Source organism: Monodelphis domestica, chromosome 3 (assembly GCF_027887165.1).
Source record: "Monodelphis domestica isolate mMonDom1 chromosome 3, mMonDom1.pri, whole genome shotgun sequence".
Lineage (NCBI taxonomy): Eukaryota > Metazoa > Chordata > Mammalia > Didelphimorphia > Didelphidae > Monodelphis > Monodelphis domestica.
Window position 1 is genome coordinate 491,791,675 of NC_077229.1, and position 5,879 is coordinate 491,797,553.

Genomic DNA, 5,879 nt, shown 5'->3' on the forward strand with positions numbered 1-5,879 from the left:
ACAGACTTGAAGTCTAAGGAGATAGTCAACAAAACATTGTTGCTATAAATGAATGACATAAACAGGGTGATCTAGAGCTTAGTTCTCCCTGACCTAGGAGAATCATCGTTACTTTTGGTCAGCTTTCACAATCAATCACAATTACTTAGGAGATGGGTAATAAAACATTTCCTAGCTAGAGGTTAGAGGGCAATTTAGTGACAGATCAGATTTGGGGTTTTCCTCAATTTACAAGTTCTATTTTTGTTGTGCTACTTTAAAGCACCTGGCAATATTGCCTGGATTCTGTCCATAAACAGAATTCAGTGGAATGTGTCTTTTTTTTCCATTTGAATTAATTTATTAGGTCAATTTAGAATTCCTTGGTTACAATAATTACATTATTTCCCTTCCTCCCCTCCACCCACTCTTCCTGCAGACAACTTGCAATTTCATTGGGTTTTACTTGTGTCCTTGATCAGAACCTATTTCCATGATGTTGATGTTTGCATTAAGACGTTCCTTTAGTCTAAGTCCCCAACCATATCCCTTCGATCTATGTATTCAAGCAGTTGTTTTCCTTTGGTGTTTTTACTCCCACAGTGTTTCCTCTGAATGTGGATAGTAGTTTTTCTCATAAATTCCACCTAGTTGTTCAGGATCAATTCATTACATTGTGATTTTTGTCAGATTGTTTTTAATATGGTCAATTATGTGGATGGTTTTCCTGATATTGAACCATCCTTGCATTATTGGTGTGAATCCTACCTGGTCATAGTGAATAACCCTTGTGATCACTTGCTGGAGTCTTTAGCTAGTATCCTATTTAAGATTTTTGCATCTATATTCATTAAGGAGATTGGTCTATAGATTTCTTTCTCTGTTTTTGACCTGCCTGGCTTTGGGATCAGTACCATATTTGTGTCGTAAAATGAATTTGGTAGAACTCCTTATTTGTTTATTCTGTCAAATAGCTTGTATAATATTGGGATTAGTTGTTCTTTGAAGTTTGATAGAATTCATTTGTGAATCCATCAGGACCTGGGGATTTTTTCTTAGGGAGTACTTTGATGGCTTGTTCAATTTATTTTTCTGATATGGGGTTGTTTAGGTAATCTATTTCTTCCTCTGTTGGTCTAGGCAATTTATATTTTTGTACGTATTCATCCATATTTGTTGCCATATAATTGGGCATAATAGTTTTTAATGATTGCCTTAATTTCTTCTTCATTAGAGGTGAGGTCTCCCTTTTCATCTTGGATACTGTCAATTTGGTTTTCTTCTTTCTTTTTTTTAATTAGACTGACCAGTACTTTGTCTATTTTATTTGTTTTTTCAAAGTACCAGCTTCTAGTCTTATTTATTAAATCAATAGTTCTTTGACTTTCAATTTTATTAATTTCTCCTTTGATTTTTAGGATCTCTAATGCAGTCTTCATCTGAGGATTTTTAATTTATTTGCTTTCTAGTTTTTTAATTTGCATGCCCAATTCATTAACTCTGCCCTCCCTAATTTGTTAATATATGAATAAAATATAAATTTCCCCCTGAGTACTGCTTTGGCTGTATCCCATAGATTTTGAAAGGATGTCTCATCATTGTCATTTTCTTCAATGAAGTTATTGATTGTTTCTATGATTTGTTCTTTAACTAACCGGTTTTGAAGAATGCATTGTTTAATTTCCAATTAATTTTTGATGCACCTCTCCATGTACCTTTACTAATTATTATTTTCATTGCATTGTGACCTGAGAAGGTTGCATTTATTATTTCTGCTCTTTTGCACGTGTTTGCAATGTTCTTATGCCCTAATACATGGTCAATTTTTTGTGAATGTGCCATATGCTGCTGAAAAGAAGGTATATTCCTTTTTGACCCTATTTATTTTTCTCCACATATCTATTAACTCTAATTTTTCCAAGATTTCATTCACTTCTCTTCCCTCTTTCTTATTTATTTTTTGGTTTGATTTATCTAGTTCAGATAGAGGAAGGTTCAGGTCTCCCACTAGTATAGTTTTTCTATGTGTTTCATCCTTGAGCTCTACTAGTTTCTCCTTTAGACCTTTAAACCACTGTAGGTTTAGCACTCTAGGTGGGAGGAGGGGTCCTGGCTTCCCTGAGCTCTGAAGACTTTTGATTGGATTAAGTTCAGCTGGGTTAGGCTGGATGTGTTCTGAGGCCAAAACCTCCTGGAAGGTTGGAGCAATATGGAGGGTCTCAGCCATTCTGACCAGGCTGTCAGCTCTTTGCTCCCTCTCCAGCAAGATGCTTCCCCGCCACCTGTGTTCAGCTCTCTGAGCCTGGCACAGCCCTGCCCGCAGGGTACACCCTCCAGACCAGTGCCTTTGCCTGCCCAGAGGTTCCAGCTGCCACTGGAGCCTTGGCACTCTATGTATGTGTGTGTGTGTGTGTGTGTGTGTGTGTGTGTGTGTGTGTGTGTGTGGTCCAGGGATCTTTTTTCTGCCTTTCCCTTAGACCCGAGTGTTCTTGGATTCTGGCTTTTGAGGGGTGTACCTTTTGAATTGAGTCCATTAGGACGGTTCCCCAGCTCTGTCTTGTTGTTAGGTTTGATTTTGAGTCCCCTAGGAGCATTTAGTTTGTGATCGGTAAGGAACGGTTTTCAGAGGTCTGAACTATTGCTGCTCCTAAGCCGCCATCTTGACTCTGCCTCTGGAGTGGGTCTTGAAGGTGATTGATGTTCTTGGCTTGCCTGACTTGTAATGGGAGTGAATGTAACTTCTGTGGAGAAGGAAAGGAGGGGGGCAATAGGTAGTGATCTCTAGGTTTTAATTCTGTGAATGTAATCTGCGAGGATTAAAGTGGGATATATTTGCATTGATTCTACAAGTATTTGTTCTCATATTATTTCTCCTCTATTGGGAGAAAATAATCATAACAAGTACATTAGTTAAGAAAGTTGGAGAGAGAGAGAAGTCACAGAGGGGATCAATGGGGAGCTTTGTTTGGGGGAGGGCTGCCTTGAAGTTCCCAGGTCCCAAACTGTGACCTTGTCAACCAGTGGGGGATCTGTTGACTCCCCACACACATGTGTTTTGTGTGTGTGTGTGTGTGTGTGTGTGTGTGTGTGTGTGTGTTTGTGTTTTGTTTACCTCCAGGTGGAGAAGGTGATCCTGAGACTTGATTTATCTCGGGGACTAAGGCTTAAGCTATTGATGCAGCTTTATGATGCCATAAAAAGACTAGACTAGACTACATGGAATATGTGACCTTCAGATTTTGTAGCTGTCCATTTCTTGTTCCAGTTACCAAGCCCTTTTAACTCAACTCATCCTGCTGATTAAGCAGTCATAAAGGAGGCTAATACAGGCATTGTGGAGTGCTTAGAGTTTGGTCAGAAATAAGATGGCAATGTCATCCACTATATCCAGATTCATTGCCAATCATCCTGATTTTTGTCTTGCCATTGAATTTGATGAGTCTGGAAGAGAGAATGGCGTGGTGACTTTGTGCAACTTGGGTTCACTTAAATTCAGTTCATCAGCAATTTAAGACATGAATCATTATGACAACATATACCATATACTCCCAAGTTCCCCAAACCAGATGAAAGTATAATTAGGAAATACTTAACAAAATAAATAAAAATACAATACAACTTAGATTTCAGTTGTTATTCAGTCCTGTCTGACTCTTCACAATCCTATTTGGGATTTTCTTGGCAAAAATACAGAGTGGTTTGCCATTTTCTGCTTCATCTCATATAAGGAAACTGAGGCAAATAGGATTAAGTAAACTTCCTCAGGGTCACATGGCTAGTAAGTATCTAAGGCCAGATTTGAAGTCAAAAGATAAGACTTCCTGACTCCAGATCTGGCATTCTATCCATTCTACCACCTCGCTGCCCATAGATAACAAATAAGAAACATACATAATACAGTTTAAAAAAGTATTATTTTTGTTATTCTAGATTACATGTGTTTGTAATTTTTAATAATTATTTGCAATCTATATTCTCTTCAACCCTCCCATCTATCCCCCTTCCCAAGAAGACAGGTAATATGATATAGTTTGTACATCTGTTATCATATGATTTCTATGTTTGTCACACAGTGAAATCAATCACTTGTTGCTTACACTAGAAAAAAATTGATGGAAGAGATAAAATGAAGAATTGCATGCTTCAATCTGCATTTAGAACCTGTCTATTCATTCTCTAGTGGTGGATATCCATTTTCTTCATGAGTTTCTTAGAGTTGTCCCAGATCCTTCTTGTTGATAACTATTAAGTCATTTCTGCTGATCATCTTGAACTATTGTTGTTACTGTGTACAATGTTTTCCTGATTCTGCTCACTTCACTTTGTATCACTTCATATAAGACTTTCTAGGTTTTCGACTTATTTATCTTATTTATCATTTCTTATGGTATAATAATATTCCATTGCAATCAAATACAAAATTCTGTTTAACCATTTTCCAATTGATAGAAATTCAATTTCCAGTTCTTTGATGTCACAAAAAGAGCTGCTATAAATACTTTTTTACAAGTAGGTCCTTTTCTCCTATCTTTAATCTCTTTGGGTTACAGACTTAATAGTGGCATTGCTGGATAAACAGTTTTTATGACCTTTTAGGCATGGTTCCCTAGAATGATTTTAGGCTCCTAAGAATGGTTGTATCAGTACACAGTTCCACCAATAATGTATTAATATCCAAGTTTTTCCACATGTACTCCAAAATTAATCATTTCTCTTTTTGTCATGTTAGCTAACTTGATAGGTGATAGATACCTTAGAGTTGTTTTAATTTGCAATTCTCGAATTCATAGTGATTTGGAACATTTTTCCACATGACTAAAGATCATTTTAATTTCTTCATCTCATAATTACCTGTTCCTATACTTTGGCCATCTGTCAATTGGGGAATTCTTTGTATTCTTATAAATTTGACTTAGTTCTCTATATATTTGGGAAATGAATCCTTTGTCAGAATCACTTGTTATAAAAATCTCCCCGTTTCTTATTTGCTCCCCCCCCCCATTTGAATTAGTTTATTAAGTCAATTTAGAATATTATTCCTTGGTTACAATAATCACATTATTTCCCTCCCCCTACCCCCTCCTGCAGACAATGCACAATTTCATTGAGTATTACTTGTGTCCTTGATCAGAACCTATTTCCATGTGGTTGTTGTTTGCACTAGAATGTTCATTTAGTCTACATTCTCAACCATATCACTTTGATCCATGTATTCAAGCAGTTGTTTTTCTCCCATGTTTTTACTCCCACAGTGTTTCCTCTGAATGTGGATAGTGTTCTTTCTCATAGATTCCTCCAAGTTGTTCAGGGTCACTGCATTGCCACTAATGGAGAAATCCATTACATTCGATTTTACCATAGTGTATCAGTCTCTGTATACAATGTTTTCCTGATTCTGCTCCTTTCACTCTGCATCACTTCCTGGAGGTTGTTCCAGTCTCCATGGAATTCCTCCACTTTATTATTCCTTTGAGCAAAATAGTATTCCATCACCAACATATACCACAATTTGTTCAGCCATTCCCCAATTGAAGGGCATCCCCTCATTTTCCAATTTTTTGCCACCACAAAGAGTGCACCTATAAATATTTTTCTACATATCTTTTTCCTTATTACCTCTTTGGGTTACAAACCCAGCAATGTTATGGCTGGATCAAAGGGCAGAGAGTCTTTTAGTGCCCTTTGGGCATAGTTCCAAATTGCCCTCCAGAATGGTTGGATCAATTCACAACTCCACCAGCAATGAATTAATGTCCCTACTTTTCCACATCCCCTCCAGCATTCATTACTTTCCTTTGCTGTGATGTTAGCCAATCTACTAGGTGTGAGATGATACCTCACAGTTGTTTCGATTTGCATTTCTCTGATTATAAGAGATTTAGAACACTTTTTAATGTTCT